This window comes from Canis lupus, chromosome 7 (assembly GCF_011100685.1).
Source record: "Canis lupus familiaris isolate Mischka breed German Shepherd chromosome 7, alternate assembly UU_Cfam_GSD_1.0, whole genome shotgun sequence".
NCBI classification, from domain to species: Eukaryota; Metazoa; Chordata; class Mammalia; order Carnivora; family Canidae; genus Canis; species Canis lupus.
This window is the reverse complement of record NC_049228.1, coordinates 11,382,766-11,404,565: the sequence shown is the minus strand read 5'-3', so window position 1 is coordinate 11,404,565 and position 21,800 is coordinate 11,382,766. Positions and strand designations below refer to the sequence as shown.

Genomic DNA, 21,800 nt, shown 5'->3' with positions numbered 1-21,800 from the left:
ATAGCTCCATTTTCTTGAGTGTATTATTCCTTTGAAGACTAGCCATATGAATCTAAAGTCCAGCTTCAGGGATCCCTGGGTGGCTCAGCAGTTTAGCACCTTCCTTTGGCCCAGGGCATGATCCTGGAGTCCTGGGATCGAGTCCCACATCAGGCTCCCTGCATGGAGCCTGCTTCTCCCTCTTCCTGTGTCTCTGCCTCTCTCTCCCTCTCTGTGTCTCCCATGAATAAATAAATAAAATCTTAAAAAAAAAATAAAGTCCAGCTTCTTTTCTCTCCCTCTCCTTTGGATTTACCTAATTTTGAAAACCCCTCTGATGGCAGAGAATATATTTTTATTGTATTTTCCCCAATACTGACCACCAAGCCTTGCATAAGTAGGTAATCAATATTAGCTAAATTAGTGTTTATTAGTTCCCCATGACCTTGACCCTGTGCTAGACACCAAAGCAATCACAGAAGTGAAAGGAATCCTCCTCCCTCCCCTCCAAACAAGCTAATAATAGAAGAAAAATCTGGCAAATAACGTCAAATAATGGTAGAATGTGGTTAAGCACAAGAACCAGACATTACAAACCCTGGCTCTATGAATTCAAGGAATAACTGGGTGGGATCAGAACATGGAGAATGGTTTCCCAGAGAAAATAGGACTTGAACTGAAACCCTTTAAGGATGAACAGAACCGGGATCCCTGGGTGGCACAGCGGTTTGGTGCCTGCCTTTGGCCCAGGGCGCGATCCTGGAGACCCGGGATCGAATCCCACGTCGGGCTCCCAGAGCATGGAGCCTGCTTCTCCCTCTGCCTGTGTCTCTGCCTCTCTCTCTCTCAATCTGTGTGACTATCATAAATTAAAAAAAAAATTTAAAAAAAAAAAGGATGAACAGAACCAAACAAAACTTACAGAGTCACCAACACTCCATTAAAGAGGGAGGTGTAGAAAAACGGGAAGCCACATTTGTGTTGCTTAGGCTATTTTTACAACCAGCCTTGTTAATGCCTATGATCTGGCCTGTAAACCCTGTGTGGAGTTTTACAACATCAAGTTAGGGAATGTAGAATAGACGTCAGCAGAAATCCTGTTAATGTTCCATCAGCAACAATAACAAACTACACTGTACTTACTTCTATCAAATGAGCTTAAATAACAAAGATAAAAGTGTGTCTAGCTTTGGGATAAAAGAAGTCAGGCAGTTGGGGACACTGAAGTATTTGTTGTAGGTATTCAGGATCTGGTGATTGGCACCAGGAATTAGCACAAGTACATAATGGAGGAGACTTGTTTACGGACAGGTGCAGGTAATGTATGGGGCTTAGGAGACACAGCTCGTAATTGAAGGGGAAACTACCTTGGCTGCTGAGCATTACACCAAGAGGCATAATAATGCTATTCGATGTCATGATGGCAATTAGCCTCCTCCTGTAAGCAGAAACCCAAGAAGTTGTTGGGAAATAGGCCATCCAAGACACTGGAGGCAGAGTTGTGGGAATCAGGATGCCCAGATGGGAAAGAGACCAGATATTCTGCTGTTTGATAAATATACGAAACAACTAACTAATTGGCATTCCTCTTTCACCAATGAAAAAAATGTAGAACACATGCTTCAGTAAAACAAATACATCTATAATAAAATATAGATAGTTTATATCTATATAACAAAAGCATTAAAAATGGCCATAGGAATCGTGAAACGTCAGCATAAAAGTTGGTTATCTAAGAGATAAAAATTATTTTTGTGTGCTGCCATACAAAGGTTTGTTATCTCTAGATGCTCTCTGTTGCAGGGGAGAAAAGTATAAAATTTTTTAGTCAAGCTGCATACTCTCTATACCCAAGAAGTGGTGTTTAGTGGTTTGACACCATATGTGTGGATTCCACAGATCATCATTTTACCCTGTTGACTGAGCCCAAGTCCCTGCTAAGAAATTAAAATTGCGTGAAATGTAAAGACTTTACATTTGTGCAAAAGATTCTCTAGGCAAGACTTGAAGAACTAAATCATATACAAAAATAGGTTACTGGCTAGGAATCTGGTTAGTTTTTTTCATTATGGAATAAGTATTTTGAAAAGTAAACCATTCACAAATATACCTAATGCATAAAAATGGATTTGTGCTTATATGTGCTTTGAAAGTTGAGTTTACTGCCTTTGAGGGATTTAATTACTAAACAAAAAAATCAATTGTTTTTCTTTTAAAATAAAACACTAAACAACCTCAAAAGGAGATTATAGTCAGATCCTTGAGTCACTATTTTTTCATTCTCCTTCCTTGTTTTAAGTCTTAGCCTATTTGTTTTTTAGCCATGTGATTTTAAGGTGATCATACGTACAGATTTGCTCAGGACAGTGCTGGTTTACACTTGATGTCCTGGCATCATTATTTAACACATCTCACTTTCAAAAATGTCCCAGGCTATCTGATAAATTACATGGTTACCCTGTATAATACAGATCTAAGTAACTTGAAATCTACTGTGTATTTTGAAGTCAATGAAGAAGGCAATATTTTGGACATTCTTCGCATTACCTGCACAGATAAAGTCAAAGCTCTGTTACAACCCACTTGGGAGGTTTTGCTAAGTACAAAAGCCCCCATCCATGAATTTTCTGTGTGTGCATTTCCAAACTCAAATGAAAATCCTGTCATCATCCCCTTCTCATTAGCAACCACCCCTTTCCCTAAACCAGTAGATAGTATTTGCAGGTACCCAAATGAAATCCATCAACAAGAATTTATTGAGCCCCCAAGACATATGTTAGATAATGCAAAATCCCTGGTAGTATCAACCATTTGATCAGACCATGATTCCTCACCACTCCAGAACTCCTTGTACTAAAAAATTTGTCTTCCTGGTCCATTTGTGGGAGCTGAGACTTAAGAAGAAATGGATCACCTCATGGGGAACAACATAGCCTAGGAGCAATTCCAAACTCTGCCCAACAACCACTCCCAAAACCCCTGCCCTGACACACACACACATTCCCCTTCCCAGTGATAGCAGAGTACCTACAAAAGAGACACAGATTCATTCAACAAATGTCCTATTTTCTGGCTCTCTATTTTTTATATGCTGAATTGGTAATGGAGCTAATAAAGGTTCAAGATTGCTCTTTCTGGGGGCCAAATTTTTCTTTTCTCCATGTCATGCTTTTTATTCAGAAAATAATTTTCTTTGCATTGTTTTCACAAAAGCTTTCCAACACCCCCAAATAATGCAGAGAAATTGGCTTTTATTTGGAGCAGGCTTTTTCAATGCACACTGTATCTCTCAGCACATCTATTATATTAATCTAAGCTTTAATGATACAATGGGTAAAAACAGTGTACGGATGTGTATAAATGAAAAATTTAATAGATTTCCCTCTTAATGTAATAGAATTGGCATGAGGCATTGGGAACAGGAGTGAAAGTAGTCACTCAAGCATTGTGTTTACATGATATTTAAATACAAGTGGCTGGGGTATAAGTACCCCTAAGTACACCTGAAAGGGATGGTGCCTCCTAATCATTGTTTCAGCAAGTGACAGTTGTTTACACAACAGCAGCACATTCGCTGCTGATTTGAATAATAAACATGCTTAAATACCAGCTGGATAATAGAAGGATCATTGAAACATAGTTTAAAGCTCTGATTTACAGGCATTGTAGCAACACTTTTATTTGCTGTACAATGCCACACTTCTGTGCAGTCTCTGAAAAAAAAAATTTAAGGCATTGTTTCAAACATTGGGGTCTATTAAACTTGATTAATGCACACAGCATATGTATCCATAGCCCAAGCCATGCCTGGGTGTACTTGAGATAGCTATTGTGCAATGTGTTTTAGCAAAACACTTGAGGCTATAATAGAACCATTCAGGAGGCCCTGCAATGCGAGGTGTCCACCAGAGCCCTGAACGGTGGTACCTGACACAGAACCAGAGCATGTAACCTAGGTCCTGTGATTCACAGGCAAAAAACAACGGGGTTGACCTGGATGATCTCAAATTGTAAAATTTTAAAAAGTGATGATTCTAAACCCTATCAAATCTTCCTCAGTGTTTTCACATTCTTTTTCCTTCTTCACATGCCCATTGCTACCACCTTAATTCAGGCCAGTTTTACCTTTTAGCTGGTCAACTGCATTAGGCCTAACCTGGTACCTGTTCCCAAACAGCCCAGACACAATCGCCAATCTGGAGTTAAGACAAACTGCCCGCTTGGGTTTGTCCTCACAGGTAGGCAGTAACTGGCAGGTGTTAGCTACCACTCAAGTTTTCAAATTCGATGATTCTGAAACATGATTGAACCTGTTCATTTGAAATAAGTCATGCCCGGGGAAGTTACTTCTGTAACCAAATTAGCAGGAGTCTAATTTGCCAACCAGAATTCTAATATTTTCATCGATTTATCAATTTAGTATGGGAAATATATCTCAGAAGATAACTCACCCTGGTCATTCAGGATACTCTCTCCTGGAGTGATGGCCTCGGAGGAGCAAATTATATGTCAGAAAGTTGCTTAATGAACATAAAGTAAAAGCAGAAGGAATGGGATGAATTGCCACTTTCCACTCCAGGGAAAATGCTAGTGAAAGTAATAGCACCCAGGCACCAAGCCAGACACCTATTATCTCTAATTCTTCTAAAATCCCCCAGGAATTATTATTCCCTTTTAAATATAAGGGACTGATCGAAGGCCACATCATTGCTGAGTTATAGCATCCAAACCACACTATTGCTAACTAATTACTAATCATCATATTGATGACCAATAATTACTAGACATTAATATTCAGACCTCATTCTTTCCCTCTCCCTCCCTCTTTCTTTTTCTCTCATTCTATCCTTCTTCCTTTCTCTCATTCTCTCTCCTCTTCTCTTTTCCTCTCTCTCTCTATTCCTCCCTCTGTCTTTCTCTCCCTCCCTTTCATTTTCTCATTCTCTCTCTTTTTCCCTCTCTTCCTTTCTCACTCCTTTTCTCTCTCCCTCTCTCTCCCTCATTGGGCTGAATAAAAATGAACAGGTGTTTATTGTCTGACTCTTCTTTCAGTGAATCCCCTGCACCAGTCACAGGGCCTTACACCCCTTAGAGCTGGTGGATGCCCCACTAATATTGAATGAGTGATTGAGTGAAAGGTTAAATGCACCTTACATGATTGTTGCTTAAAGCTAGACATGTCTTTCTGGTAATATGGCCTGGCATGTGGTAAGAGAATTTGGATAATCATTGTATCTCCAATCCATTAAGAAATAGTGTTGTTTCCTCAAATATCAAATTCCATCTGGTATGAGTAGCTTATTAAAATTTAGTTCCCATCACAATCATACTTGAAATTTTACAGACACATTACCAGCATCTTTTCATGTACAAAATACATTTCTTAAGGATTGGAATAAGAAGATGAAATCCATCTCATCTTGTTACTCATCTATTCAAAAACAGTTCCAAAACCAGGAGATTGCATTTTCAGAAGAAAGGACAGCAGAGGCCCAGAGATTTTACTGCAGTGCACTCTGAAAGCCAGTCATGGGGCCATCTTGCCCTCAGATCTCCTTCTAAGAGCATGTGCTCCAGTCACAGTCACAGTCTCCCAACTCCAGCTGAGTGTAGGAGTGAGGGCAGTGATTTAACAACCTGAAAATACTAATAGTGCTAACAATATATTATAAAATGTATTTTTATGACTACATGGTAATCTGATCTATAGATGAACCATGATTAAGTTGACCAATTCTCTCATTTTGGACTTTTATGGTGATTTAATTGTCACTGCATGGAGGATAAATATCCTTGTAGTGATATGTTTTCCTATAATCTTTGCAAGTTTGATGCATAAAAAGTGATACCTTGTTTTAATTTGTATGTAGTGGATTACTAGAGAGACTAAACATTTAATGTGTCAATTGGTCATTTTATAACTTCTTCTGTTAATGTCCTGTTTATATCATTTTTAAGGGATTGTTTTCAGTGACTTCTAGAAGCTCTTCATTTATTAATAATATTAACCTTTATTTTATATAGTGCAAATATTTTCCCCAATTTATTTTTCTTTGAATTTTGTTTATTGTGTTTGGGACATTCAACAGCCATTTATAATCTTTATCTCCCTAGCTATCCTTTATAATAGAGGCTGGCACTTTCCCAGACTCCTTTGCAGGCAGGAGTGGCCATATGACCAATTACAGCCAATGAGAGACTTATGAAAGTTGCTGAGTGAGGCTCTGGGGAAAAAAATAGTTTTTATAAGAAATAGATTGCTGGCATTCCTTTTAGGGATCTTGCCTACTTGCCTTTTTTTCTGTGTGGAAAATGAATGTGAGCCTAGAGGTACATCAACAATCATCATGCAACCATTAAGTAACTTCCATGATAACAAAACTCTATACTTTAAGGATAGATAATGGAAGAATGAACACACCCCAGGTTTCTAGCCGAGCTGGACTACCAATCCAGATTGCCTATTTCATGAGGTAAATAAGTCATTATCTATTTAATATAGAATGAAGTCCGGTTTTTACTAGTGATGGATATCCCTAATTAAAATACATTTATGGGAATATGATTTTTTAACATAATAAAGTATGCCCACTTTTTTCTTTTTTAAGTCTACTAGAAAAATAAATAGATGAATGCTGAATGCCTTTTGACCTATGAAGAAATATTTTCCTTACACCAAAGATGTCATCTATATTTGCTTCTGATACTAGCATGTATTTTATTTTTGGTTGAGGACAGTATTTCTTCCATGCAGGAATTTGTATTATGGAATGACTGAGAAGAATCTTTTTTTCTCTAAATGACAATCCAGCTTTTAAAATACCATGTGTTGAATACTCATTTGTTTTCTCAAAGGTACTTAAAATGTCACCTTACCACTTTGGTTATTCAACCTTGAAAATACATTTTATATCTTGTAGAGTAAACCTAGTCTTACTCTTTTTCCTCAGACTCTAAACCATTATTTCATGTTTAATCATCAGGTTTAGAGTAATTTTCTTATGTTCCAACTGTAACCATTGGAAATTTTTATTGAAATGGAATTAAATCTACAGATTATTTTTCTCCTTAAATATTATTTTTATCTATTCACTTGGATTTCTCTTATGTCTTTCAATAATACTTTATAGTTTTCTTTTGATAAGTTTTTCCCTAGGTAGTGTATAGATTTTGTTGCTATTGTTGACACATTTCTTTATTTTCTAGTAGATTCTATGGTAGACAAAAAAGTAAATAATCTTGTTTGCCTTACAACTAGGTTCCCTCCCAAACTCCATAATTCATTTAAAAGTACTTTAATACTTTATATTTTTAACTATATCATCATATTATCTGAAAATAACTATAATTTTGTCAAGTTCATTCTAGTTCTATACTTCTAGTTCTTTTTCTTGTCTTATGCTTTGGTATAATTAGAGAAAAACCAAGATGGGAACAAGCATCATGATCTTTAATGGGCCTTCCTCAAGTGTTGTAATAATTTTTATGAGGCTACATATTGATATAAAATAAGTCATCTTCTTCCTGTAGATGTCAAAAAAATAAAGAGAGATGAAATGATAGGAAAAAAACCTAAAATTTCAATAGCAATACTTAGATTACAAAATAGAGTCAATGGGGCACCTAGGTGGCTCAGTAGTTGAGCATCTGCCTTCAGCCGAGGTCATGATCCATGGGTCCTGGGATCAAGTCCTGCATCAAGCTCCCCACAGGGAGTCTGATTCTCCCTCAGCCTATGTCTCTGACTCTCTATGTCGAAAGAGGAAAGAAGAAAGAAGGAAGGAAGGAAGGAAGGAAAGAAAGAAAGAAAGAAAGAAAGAAAGAAAGAAAGAAAGAAAGAAAGAAAGAAGGAAGGAAGGAAGAAGGAAGGAAGGAAGGAAGGAAGGAAGGAAGGAAGAAAGAAAGAAGAAAGAAGAAAGAAAGAAAGAAAGAAAGAAAGAAAGAAAGAAAGAAAGAAAGAAAGAAGTCAATAAAGAACAGAAAATGATATGCTGGGAAAATCGTATTGTTTTGAAGGACAAACTTTAAAGGCATGAAAGGAAAATGGATAAAAAGGATGAGACAGAGAATGATAGAACTGGAGATAATGGGGAGCTAGCACATGAATAAGTTAGTGCCTCTGAAGCAGAACACAGAATAAATGGAAAAGAGCAAAACCCAAATATATAAATCTGTGACAAAAGACCCATTTTTTGAGCTAAAGAGAGATTTTTAAGTAGATCTTAAAGACTTTTCCAGACAAAACTAATGAAGAGAAAATCACATCTAGACCTTCTGCCAAAACTTTTGAATTACAATGATGATGAAAAATCCTACAAAAACTCACATTAGAAAAAAACAGATTATCTGCAAAGAAACAAAAATAAGATTGGCTTTAGACTTCTTAGCTACACTAAATTCCAGAAAGCAACAGAGAATTATCTATAGGATTTTGAGGGGGAATAGTCGTGATCCAAGATTTTAAAGCCCTGGCCTATTGTCTTTAATGTAAGACAGCAGGAGAAAGACAGCCTTGGCTAACCTAGGTTTAGAAAATATATCACATGTGCCTGTCTTGAAAAATCACTCAAAGATGCTTTGCTGAGAGAGTCCTTAGAGAGAGAAAGAGAGCGCAACATTAAAATCCAAGAATAATATAATAGTATCAGCAAACACACACCGTGCTTACTGATGCCAGGGCTCTTCTAACATCCTTGTTCACATTAGCAGACGAACGTCACACTACAAAGTGCAGACTATGAATACATGGTACTGATGGGGAGCCAAGGGGCAGAGAAGGCAAGTAACTGCCCCAAGGTGACATGGCTAGTGGATGGTGCCACCAGTGTTTGGACACAGGAAGTCCTCCAGCACGTGAGGACACTTACACCATGTCAGCTGGCTCAGAGCAGCTGGATGCCCACCCACACATGCCTCTGCATTCCACCTGGGTCTCTGCTGGCCACAGATGGTTTCCCAGTTTCCCCTACAGCATTTCAAAGACATAGATGCTTGAGTCAATGGGGACAAACATTTTCAGGAATTGTCTGCTGCTGTTTTATAAAGAGGGAGAGAGAGGGTACATGCAAAAGATAGTAAGCTCAGAAATGCAAAAAAGGGGGGGGGCATTTCTCTTTTGGACAATGCCTATTACAGAGCATTCGAACACTGCGAGAGCTTCTCAGCAGCTTGAGAGTCACAAAGGTGGGTGACAACATTTATCTGCTCCGTAGAAAGGGAGAAGGAGGTGAAGACTCCCTCACACAAAAATCCACACTGGCTTTTCTCGTTTTAGTTTGAGCTTTCCCAGTGGGCAACCTCAAAGATGCTGGCCCCGGCTCACAACCCTGAAGGGGCAGCCATCGTGGGAAAGAAGGGTGGGCCCCAGCATAGGAATCCAGGCCTTGAGCCATCTGGGTTGGGTCTCAGCAAAATTCAGAAGTAGATGAAGTTCTGCTTGGAGGTCTGATTGTTCTGCTTCGCACACTCCCTCTGTGCACGTGGTGGCCACCCGGCCTGCTCCCAGTCAAGCCCCTGCCCCTGACTCTGGGGCCTCCTTGAACACCTTCCCTCCAGAGCCTGGTCCTGCCAGTCTAACAGTCTACTCAAGGCTGAGACAGTGCTGGCTGCTGATAAATGAATTCATCTCCTTGCCAGATTACAGATGGGTTTTGTTCTAGTTAAAAGTAGCATTTTAGCAGCTACCTTCAATGCCTCCTAATCCCTAGGCTGGGAGGTGAGCATGGGGTGGGTGATGAGGGACAGCGCACTTCCTCCTCAAGTGGTGCAGCTTCTGACCACCCCAGAACAAGCCCTGGGCTCATTGCATTGAGTTTTGGCACACTGTCATCTCCTGGCTCCTTTGTTCCTGATTAGCAAGTTCTGGAAAGTCTGTGAAGGTTAGGTCCCATGCCAGCCAGCCATGACCTGAGGTGTTCTGCAGCCCCGCCCTCTCCGGGGGGACACTCCCCTTCCCAACTGCGAAGACAGAGACAACCCGCTGCCACCTTTTCAGAACGTGTTTAAAACAAGCTGCTTCTCAGATGTCCTTGAGAGCAATTAATTCTCTCCCTGCACTTCTGTAGCACTCAGAGTCCTGCTATCTTGAGCCTCCCATCCCAGCTAGAGAGGCAGAGCCTTGGCTTGGTCCCGGCAGCCAAAGTGCAGTGCATCTCCCCTCCTCTGAAGACCACAGAGAATTCCAGGCCTTCCTGAAAGGGCCATCTCTTGCCCTGGAAGCAGAACCATCATCTGAGGCACCAGCACGAGCCTGTGAATGAATGGATGTCTGGGCTGAGGAAATAGAGTCTGTGTTCATTTCGCAAGGGAGTCAAGAGAGAAGCAAGACAAGATCGGCCTCCTAGAGCCTCTCCTAGAGAGTCTCTATAGGGGAAGAGAGGCGAAGGTGGAAGGAAAGGAATCTGGATTTGCATTCAATAGGATATTAATGGAAATGGAAGTGTAAGTAATTCTTCTGGAAAAGTAGAAACCATGCCCATAGAGCTTCAAAAATAACCCCTTCTCCATCTCTCCTGCCCAGGCCCCACTGTCACCCAGGTGTCACCAAGATTATCCCAAAACTCTTCTTACTAACTGCAGATTCTGCCCTGGCTTTTGTCTGACTCCACTCTGTCCATCACGCTCTTTCCAGAGCTCCTATCCTGGAAATTAGTGCCATCATGTTGCTTCCTTGTTCAGATCCCCAGCCAGTTCCTCTGTCCTGCTGAAGAGGGGCTGAGTGTTCCTCCATCTGGCTGTAAACTCCTCCCATTTCCTAACCAGAAAATACCCATTATTTTCCCCCAAAAGCTCCAGCCACTCTGAACTTCGTGTTTTTCCCCTTGAACAACATAGGCTCATCCACAATTCTAACCAATTGGAATACGATACTTTTTGCCTTTTATATCCCACAGCCACTCCTCACCTCTTCTATGAAGGCATTTTAGGGAGTCTGTGGGCTGCCACTGCCCACCTCTATTCTAGTCTGCAACATATTGTACTTTAATTTTGCATGTCTGTGTCTCCCCCACTCAAATCCAGGCTCCTCTAAAGTGGGGATGGTGTCTTATAATCTTTGAATCCTCATCATCTACCTTACAGTCTGAAGTCAAGTAGATGCTCCATAAGTATTTACTGAATAAAGAAGCCTGGAGGAAAATAAGCTTCTCCACTCTTCAGTCTCTGACATCACCCACATATCCAGCTTGCTAGAGAGGGTGATTCCTAAATATTGTGACAGTGACCCCACAAACCACCCATTCCCATTGGATTCTCTTTTCTGTTGGCTTCCCTGCCTTTCACTTCCCACACAACCCACTTATGTCCTCCCTGGGACTCTTACTGATATCTGGAATACCACCACACCATACCAAGAAAGATGCTCAAAATTCAATTCACCTTCTTCTGTCAGCCTACCTTAAACAGTTGCACTCAGGTCTGGTTCTTCTTTTTGCCGTGTCCCAGCAGATGAAGAGATATACATTTCATACTATATTATTCTACCCTTGGATTCTTAAGATTCTTTTTTTCTGTCTTGGGTATGTATGTCCCAACTCCCTGATGAGAGCTCAGTTTCCCTAAAAGTATAAACTTCTGGATCCTCCCAAAGCTTCCTGCCCGCTGCATTACCACAGGTGTGATCATATCAAGGGGAAAGTGGGGGAGAACACAAAACCATCTGCTCTTAACTTCAGATATAATGTGAAGACAATCATATGAATCATCAAAGGATATACTTATAGTATTGTACTTTTATAAAGTACTTTAATTTTATTTTCTTTCTTTTTTTCTTTTTTTGACAGTTCACAAGGCAGAGAGCTTTAAGGTAACTAAAATGTTAAAAGCTCAACTTAAAGCTATTCCAAATAAAAATCTCAATTTTTGAAGAAATTATATGTGAATTTGGAACAAATAAGATTCCTTGTTCCAGAATTATTTTTTACATACAATGTTGCAGAAAATAAAATATTCTTAGTGCCTGGACTCCAATCATGATGTCTAGGTACCTAATGCAATTTGCATATGTCCTGCTCCAGTTCCCTGAGGTAGAGTCCTTCTACTGCGGAAGGCCTTCATTTTCTTAGGAAATTTCACTCTTTAATCTGAGAAGTTGCTGGAATCTGCTGTGTGTGAAGAAACAGACATTGCAACAGACAGCTCCCACCACCACCAAATAAAACCCCCGTTGCCATCTCTCCACCACTGGGAAGCTTGCTGGAAGGGTCAGATATCTCTCAGCAACTCTCAGCAGGGCACTTTATTTTTCTGGATGTGAAATAGATATCTATGCACCCATAATAGCTTATAAAAAGTTCTATTATAGTATGTTACACTGTTACAGGTAGTTTGGCTATGTTTTATTGCTAATACAGTCATTCAGTACCAGCCATCTCCAGGCACTGTGCATGAGCTGAGGATACCATGGTGAATAAGGTGTGTGGCATCTCTGACTCAAGAAGCTTGGATATTTCTGAAAAGGCAGAAATTGTTTAGGCCATATGTGTGATGAGCATTACAGAGGAAAGATACAAGGTGTTATGGGCACATATAATACAGAGAGAAACTAGTCTGGGGTGGGATTCAGGAAATGCCTCCTGGAGTGTGTGACTTTTAAAATGAGACCTAAGGATTAATAAAACATACTCAAAGGAGGGGCAAGGTAAAGTAGGAAAGGCCTGGAGAGAGGAAGACTTAGAACGCACAACCGTACAACACAAAGTGGCAGAGCCAGGATTGAATGCAACCTGAATGCAGATGCAGTAACCACTATGTCCTGGGGGTTAGGAGGTAGGCATGTCAGGCAGGGCTTTATAGGATTTCTTTCCTAAAAGAAATGAGAAAAAAAAAAAAAAGAAATGAGAAGATACTGAAGAGTTGTTAAGTCAGGAAATGGCAAGATCCTTCTTAGACTTTCAATAGACCACTTTGGCTGCCATCTTGAGAATGGATTGGAATAAGACAAAGATGAGTTCAGGGAGACCACTGAGCAAGAGACACTGGTGGCTGGGACCAGGTGGAAGCAGTGGTAGAGCAAAATTGATGGAACCCAAAAGAGCTTCAAGTGGTAAGGTCTAGACTGACCTGTTGATTGGCTTAACAGGAAGGCAGAAATTGCCACTCAGTTAGATGGTTTCATTTGCCTTAACTTAGTATTTCTAGTAATTCTATATATGTGTCTTAATTTTCTGTATTGGGAAATGAAGATCTAAAGAAATAGGTACTTTTAATGTCAGAGAGGCTGTAAATGGTGAACACAGGATTTGAACTTAAATTTTGAAACTTATGTAGATAGGTCTATCCTTCCAAGACTCATGTCTTGGTCATTTTGTATTCCAAACCCATGGGACACATGCTTGGCACATGGCAAGAGCTCAATATGTTTTTGAATTAATGAGCAGGAGGAAAGGCATCCATGGGTTCTGGCTGACATTGGCTCTTTGGGCATCATCAGAGAGTAACACGTCCTACTATCCCCAAGCTGCACTATCAAAATCTTCCAGGCCTGCTGGTTCACCCAAAAGTACCCAGATGTCATTTTTCTTTGCCTGTCAGACTACACCTGGTGACACCTGCCCCTTGGCCCTCTCTCAGCTGACCATCTAGAGTCCTGTGTCTGCACCTCAGAGTCTCATCTATCCCTTCGGTTAAAAAAAAAAAAAGAAAAGAAAAGCTTAAGCTAAATTAAGCTGGACAGCTCAGGTGTTATTTAAGTTCCTCCAAAGTCTTAGTAAATTTCACAAATATTTAACAAGCAAATTAATTTATGTAAAAATCTGTACATATTTGATAAACTTGAACCAATTTAATAAATCCTGTCCTGTTTTAATAAATGCTGGATTAGAGTTAGACTTCCTACAAACAGTAAATACATAAAGAAAATATTTGTTATGTGTGTATATGTACTGTACCTGCCTTTTCAAAGATCAAGAAAAGATTATCTTTGCCATAAGGACTTTTAGACCACTGTTTTGTGTGCATGTTTGTTGGGAAGAAGAGGGGAGAGGGCACTAAACACATGTTAAAACTATTTAGCCAATGATGACTTTGTGGACAAGATAGCATGCCAGAGAAAGCACCAAAAGCACTAGCGACATATATCTTCTAGGGTAGAGTAAGAGCAAGGGAGAGACTGGACCTAGAGTACCTATATTCCATTTTTATAAATAGTAAATGTCCTTTGCCACTCATTCTTTCTCCCTTCACTCTTCTACTTTTGTCCAAGCAACAAAATCTTATCCAGAAAATACTATCCATCTTTCTTCACAACTTAACTCAGACTTCCACTCTTGTGTGAAACTTTCCTTAGCCTCATCTTCACTTCCAAGCAGAATTCGTACTTGCTGCCCTGGAGTCTGAAAGCATCCCATAAATATTGATAGGACAGCACTTATCCTGTTGTAGTTAGCAGTGTGCAAGTCCGTCTCCCTCACTGCACTGTGAGTTCCTTCATGGTGTCATCAACAGAGACCTGCATTCTTTCAATGAAATTTGCTGAGAAACAGTATGTGCTGGGTGGTATGCTAGAAAATGACAATGCGATGGAAAGAAAATGATAGGCAGATGGTCTTTGCCTTCATGAAACTTACAGTCCAGCTGGGTATGGCAGATGCTGTTGGTGTTTCACTCATATCTTTTCAGCATTTACCTTCATAGATGGTAGGATTTGGTGGGGGCGTGTGGGGGGTGGTGTTAGGAGGATGAGGAAGCACTCTCAGCATACACAGGGCAAGCAGGAATACCAGAGATTTAATTTCTCCACAAGAAATCCTCAAGCAATAATGGATGGGGAGTCTGTAGATAAATACCTTAGCTTCTCTATCCTTGGTTGGGATAACACTGGGGCATGTTCTATACTATTTCCCAGTGTTCCCCAGCAGGATTGAGCTCCAGCTGTCTAGGGTAGTGAGAGTCTTGTCTATGTCCAGTCCCTTCATGGGCTGACTTCCTTTCCTTTCCTATCTCACATCCCATTTGCTACCAGATTTCCCTGGGATTATCTCCCAAATAAACTATTGACAATTGAATCCTTTCTTCAGGTCTGCTTCTAGTGAAACTCCAACCAAGACACAGAAGAACAAACAAGGAGTCATCTGATCCCTGCCTCCTGGTATCCACACTCTGTATAATCCTCATCCCTTTAATGTAGGCTTGTGAGCTGGACTTACTGATTTGTTTGTAGAGGATATAATATGGTACATGTGATGGGATGTCACTTCCAAGATTAGGCTACAAAAAGATAGTGACTTCCATCTGAGTGCTCTCTTTCAAGTTCCCTAGGGAAAGATGGCTGCCATGTTCTGAAGCAGCCCTGGGGAGAGGTCCACGTAGCATAGAACTGAGGCCTGCCAGAAGCCACCTAAATGAGCTTGGAAGCAGATATTCTGAGGCCTGCCAACCACCAAGTGAGTGAGCTTGGACACAAATCCTTCCCCATTTGAGCCTTGAGATGACTCCAGTGCTAGCCAACACCTTGATTGCAACCTTGTGAAAGATGCTGAGCCAGAACCACCTGGATAGGCAGCTCCTGGATTCCTTACCTATGGGGCTATTAAATGTTTGTTGTTTTCATTTGCTAAGCTTTGGGTAATTTGTTCTGCAGAAATTGATAACCAATATGAGTGATATGATGGTATTCTAAGAAGATGGTGATATAATATCAGGGGCTGTCTTTCTCCTTTTATTAATTGTCTCTCTGAGGCAATTTAATTCATGAAAAAGGAAATCTTGTCACATTGCTGAAAATAAGGGGGGGGGGGTGATCTCACCTGCCTATCTTGTCTATACCTGGAAGAGACCCAGCTTCCATGTCAGCTTTTTAGAGGTCCTGCCCGTGCTCTTATCCCATCTGAATAAAACCATAGACTCTGCCACAAAAAAAGGGATTACACAGTGCAAACAAGAAGTTCCCGAAGCCACTCACCTTTTCTATGGGCTTTCTTTGCACCTAATAACCCACAGCTGTCTTCTTGCTCATCAGGAGTCACTCTTCATGTTACAACTGATATCCACTCTGAACACAATTGTGTCAGACATGCTGCTGATAGGGGCTGGAAGGAGCTGCCATAATTGCCCTTAATTGGGTCCTTCCTGGGCCTGAGGCCTTTCCATTAGCTTCCAACTTAGATTGAAAGATTTTTTGAAAGACATAAACTATCAAAACTCACTCAAGAAGAAATGGAGCTCTGTACATTGCTGATGGGAATGCAAAATGTACAACTTCCTTGATACACATTTTAGTGGGGCACCTGGTGGCTCAATCAGTTAAGCAGCCAGCTCTTGATTTCAGCTCAAGTCATCATCCCAGGACCCTGGATCAAGCCCTGTGTAGGGCTTCATGCTTAGCAGGGAGGATTGAGGATTCTCTCTCCCTCTACCCTTCCCTCTGCTCACACACACTCTCTCTCTAATAAATATATCTTTAAAAAAAGAAAAAGAAAAAATGTTTTAGCAGTTTCTTATAATACTAAATATGCACTTGTTATTTGATCAATCAAATACAAAACTTGTACATACAATGACTTGTACATGAATATTTTCACATTGTATTCATTATGTCCAAAATATGGATTGGAGGAAGCGATATTCATCAACTGAGGAATAGGTAAACAAATCATGCTATATACATGAAAAGGAATACTACTCATCTATAAAAGAACAAACTATTGATACATGCAAAAATATGGACAAATCTCAAAAGCATTATGCCAAATGAAAGATGTCACACACCAAAGAATACAGAATAAATAATTCCATTACATGAAATTCTAGAAAAACCAAAGTTAAAGTGACAGAAAACAGGCCAGTGATTGCCATGGGTTAGGATAAAGAAAGGGAGCAAATGGTGGGTATTTGTCATTTCTAATAGCTGAGTAATATTCCATTGTATACATAAACCACATCTTCTTTATCCACTTATCTTTCGATGGACACCGAGGCTCCTTCCACATGCTGAGTGAAGTAAGTCAATCGGAGAAGGACAAACATTATATGTTCCCATTCTTTTGGGGAATATAAATAATAGTGAAAGGGAATATAAGGGAAGGGAGAAGAAATGTGTGGGAAATATCAGAAAGGGAGACAGAACGTAAAGACTGCTAACTCTGGGAAACGAACTAGGGGTAGTAGAAGGGGAGGAGGGCGGGGGGTAGGAGTGAATGGGTGACGGGCACTGGGGGTTATTCTGTATGTTAGTAAATTGAACACCAATAAAAAATAAATTAAAAAAAAGATAAAGAAAGGGATTAACTATAAATTGGCAGAAGTTAATTTCTGCAGTGATAGAAATATTCTATATTATGATTGTGATAATGATTACGCAACTGTATACAGTTGTAAAATTTTAAATTGTGTACTTTAAAATGGTGAATTTTATTATATGAAATTTTGCCTCAATGAAACTGATTTTTTAAATAGCAGCAGGTTTCTGTTTTTTTTTAAGAATTAGTACAATCTGAGAACAAGAGAGTTATTCAAATGTTTTTTTAAAGATTTTATTTTTTTATTCATGACAGACACAGAGAGAGAGGCAGAGACATAGGCAAAGGGAGAAGCAGGCTCCCCGAAAGGAGCCTGATGTGGGGGACTCGATCCTGGATCCCAGGATCAGGACCTGAGCCAAAGGCAGAAACTCAACTGCCGAGCCATCCAGGCATCCCTGGAATTGTTTTTAATTCACAAACATAATAACTCAGTGGAGGAAGTGAACAGCAGAATTCACTTTAATGAAACCTGACTTGGAATTTAGAAAATTGCCTTGAGAAATTCTCCCAAAATACTGGCAAAAAGACAAAAATTTGAAATTTAAGAAGAGAAATCATAGGAGTCATGGAGGATAGAGCCAAGAAAGCCAACATCAATACAAAAAGATATTCAAAAGAAAAGAAAGTAGTGGATGAGAAAAAACAAATAACGAAGTAATTGGTTCTTCTAAGCAATAGAAGAGAAGGTCTCCATAAGGAGGAAAACCTAATTTTTCACATTGAACAGGTTTGCCAAGTATCAGAAAGAGTAAGAAAAAATCAGAAGTGATCATGTCTTACCAAATGTCTGAAACTGTTTCATACATATCATATACATTTCCAGATGGACAAGGTTAGCAACAATTCAAAACAACAACACTACTCAGACTGTCATTGAATTCTCATAAGTCACACCAAAAAACAAACAAAGATAGCAGAAAGATGTTTTATATATAATTCTTACCACAAAGGTTTTCCACAGAATTCTCTATCCATTGTAGCAATTATTTCTCCTGAACACAAAGAAAAGGAATTCAAAACTTTTTTTTATTTAATATAGTTGACGCACAATTTTACATCAGTTTCAGGTGTACAAAGTGATTCAACTTCTCTGTCCATTATGCTATGCTCCCCACAAGTACAGCTATGATTTGATTATGATATGATTGGCTATATTCCCTAGGCTGCACCTTTCATCCCTGTGACTTCATTCCATAACTGGAAGCCTGTACTTCCCACTCCTTTTTGCTTATTTTGCCCATCCCCTACTCCCTTCCCTCAGGCAACCACCAGTTTGTTTTCTGTATATTTATAGGCTTGATTCTGCTTTTTGATTGTTTTGTTTTTTAGAACCCACATATGAGTGAAATCATGACATTTTTTGACATGCACGTATTCAGAAAGTCTACCTTTATGCCTTCCTATAAAGAAAGCACTCATGGGGGCACCTGGGTGGCTCAGTTGCTTAAGCAACTGACTCTTGATATCATCTCACGTCCTGATCTCAAGGTTGTGGGATTGAGCCTTGTGTAAGGCTTGATGCTCAAACAAGGTCTCTCTCTCTCTCTCCTTTTGTTCCTTCCCCTGTTCTCTCTCTAAAATAAATAAACCTCTTTTTTAAAAGTACTGATAGAAAATTCCACAAAGTGAACATGAATTCATTCAAAGATCTCATGAAAAAGGAAGACATAATACACACATGACTTAATTGTGATCAATGAAACCAGTAATATATACAATTACTCCTAAATAAGTGTTGATGACATAACTATGAAAAAGTATGGTTTAAAAAGAGGATATGGTAAAAATACATCAATAAAATTAATTTTAAAAAATAATTAATTAATTTAATTAATAAAATTAATTTAAAAAGAAGATATAGTATAACATAAGTACTGACCTGGAAATAAGAACTGACATTTTCTGAGATTCAAGAGGAGATGGAAAGAAAGAAAGAAAGGCATCGTTAAACTTAACTTTTTGTGTAAGAGGATAATTTTAATTCATAAAATTAAGAAAGAAAAAAATATTTTTAAATGTTCATTAAAAATGTAAAGATCCTCACTAGTAGAATGCAATTAAGATGTTAACATTCCAAGTAACTTTGTGAGGAGGTGGAGAAGAACAGTGACAAGGAGCTGTCATTCAAGCAAAAGCTAGGAAAAAGAAAAAGACACTAAGGTACACAATAAACAGAACAGAAGCCAAAAAAGAGAGAGAGTAATACCAAACACAATACTTATCCTAAAGAACAGAAGTCAGTGGGTTAAATTCCCTTAGTGAAAGACAAAGATTCTCAAGTTAGATTGAAAGAATAGAACCCAAATTGAGCTCTTTATAAGAGATTTACCCAAAATGATACAAAAACAAAATGTTGAAAATGAAGAATAGGTCTATGATCTTACATTTATATTTTCTTTCTCTATGTCTCACACAGAAATAATAGATTTTTAATTGAATTTTTAAAAGACAGAATAGAATTTAAAAAGTAGAATAAAACCCATCTCAAAGGCATAGAAAAGTAAAACCAGAATAAAACAGAATTTACCAAGTCAAGAAGAGTATCAAAGAGAGGAGGAAAAAAAGAAAAAAAAAGACGAAGGTTTTCAGGTGAAAAGCCTCACTAGGACTAATGAGGAACACCGACATATTGAAAAAATACATCAATTAGATATAACAGTTATGATTTCCAAGTAAAGGGCCCAAAACTCATTAAACTGGTTCTGGTTCATCTACTTTTAAAATTTGCATTTGGGAATGACAGTTCACTCTAGTATATAGTATCCATTTTATAATACTGCATCAATTGAAATTTCAATGTAAGTATATAATTACAATTCAAGAACCTTGTTTCCACCTAAATTTTCTTCTCAATTTTACATGGAATATTTACAACAGTTGACTGCATTCTAGATAATAATTCCAAAGAACTGACATCATAAAACCCATGTCTTCTGACCAATGTTCAATTAATAAGAATTCAACAGTAGAGAAACATTTTCCCTTAGAAACCAAACATTTGGAAACTAAAAAAATCACGCCTCCAAATAACTCCTGAGTTAAAGAGAAATTTAAAAGCTTTCTCGTTAGAGAAGTTCTATTCTTCAGAACTTCAAAGATACTGCTAATGTATTACTTAGTAGAAAATATATACCTTAAATGCATTTATCAAAAATTAACCGGATTAAAAATAAGTGAGTTAAGCATTTATTGAGAAAAGTAGTAAGAATACATAAGAAAAAAATACGAAGGTATAAACCAACAATATTCAGAATGAAAGGGGGAACTCAACTACAAAGAACATTGTGCAGCAGATGAAATGAGTAATTTTTAGAAGAATATAAATTATCAAATATATAATACAAATTGTCAAAATTCAAGTTAAAATAGAAGCCCTAAGTAAGCCAAAAGTCTTTCTTTAAAAAAATTGAATTGATAGTTAAACTACTTTTTCATTCCTGCCTCCATTCCTCCAAAAAAAAATGGATATTAAGAAAAGCTAGTTTTTTGGGTAAGCTTTATTAAATCTCAGGGACAGAACATTTTATGAAATTTATTTAAAGAAAAATACAATCAGAGAGAGAGAGGTTCCTATCATTGTATTACATGAGACTAGTACAGTCTTGATCCACAAGCAAGAAATTGACAGAACAAAAAAGAAAAATACAGACCTATCTCACTAATGAGCATAGAAAACAAACCAAGCATAAAATGTAACAAGTTGAAGCCATTAGTATATAAAAATATGTTAATTTTAAAGAAGGATTCATCCCAGAAATGAAAGGATGATATAACATCAAACCCCTTTAAAGTAATACCTTGTACTAACAGCTTAAATGACAAAAATACATATATTATCTCAATACATACAATATAATATAAACTTAATAATGTTAAACTCCATTCATGAAAGATTCTTAGCTATCTAGGCATAGAAGGAAATTTCCTTAAACTGATAAGATAGCTACAAAAGAAGTTATTAGTAGGAGAAAACTGAGGACCTCTTTTTTTCCAATTTCAATGGGAAACATCTGAAATTTTGCCATTTAATGTTTTACCATTAAATGTGATATGTTCTATAATTTGGAGTATATACTCTTCATCAGATCAAGGACGTTCTCTCTATTCCTAATTTATAAGACTGTTTATCCTGATACCAAGTCTTAGCCAAAGCAATAAGACAAGAATGACATATTGTCAATGTGCAAATAATTGCACATAAACTATTCGAACTAATAAGAACTGCATCAAGATTGCTAGACATGTGATAAGCACACAAAAATCTGTAGCATTCAAATACCTAGTTGATAACCAATTAGAAAATATAACAAAAAAACAAACAGAATTCATGACACCTATAAAAATATAAGGGACCTTAAGAAACCGCTTTGATAGATTACTATCAAACTATAAACTTCATGTGAAATTTTATGAAAAATGCTTTAAAGAATATGAAAAAGAAAACCTGGATAAATGGTTAGATAGACCATGATGGTGGATTAAAACAACAATAAAAAAAAAAAAAAACCTCAATGCCATAAAAAAGTTCTTCCCCTAATTATTCTGTAAGTTCACTGTAATTCTAATCAAAATCCCAACAAAATG

General features: G+C 38.2%; 1 long non-coding RNA gene across 1 annotated transcript in view; it reads right to left on the bottom strand.

The window, feature by feature from the left end:
- Positions 1–19,106, bottom strand: part of LOC111096867 — a 44,921-nt gene extending 25,815 nt beyond the window's left edge. The window contains exons 1-2 of the long non-coding RNA XR_005361591.1: positions 19,096–19,106; positions 18,160–18,208 (exon numbers count right to left, since the gene is read on the bottom strand). This is a non-coding gene — a long non-coding RNA (uncharacterized LOC111096867). The remainder of the gene's footprint in view (positions 1–18,159; positions 18,209–19,095) is intronic.
- Between the last annotated feature and the right edge of the window lie 2,694 nt (positions 19,107–21,800).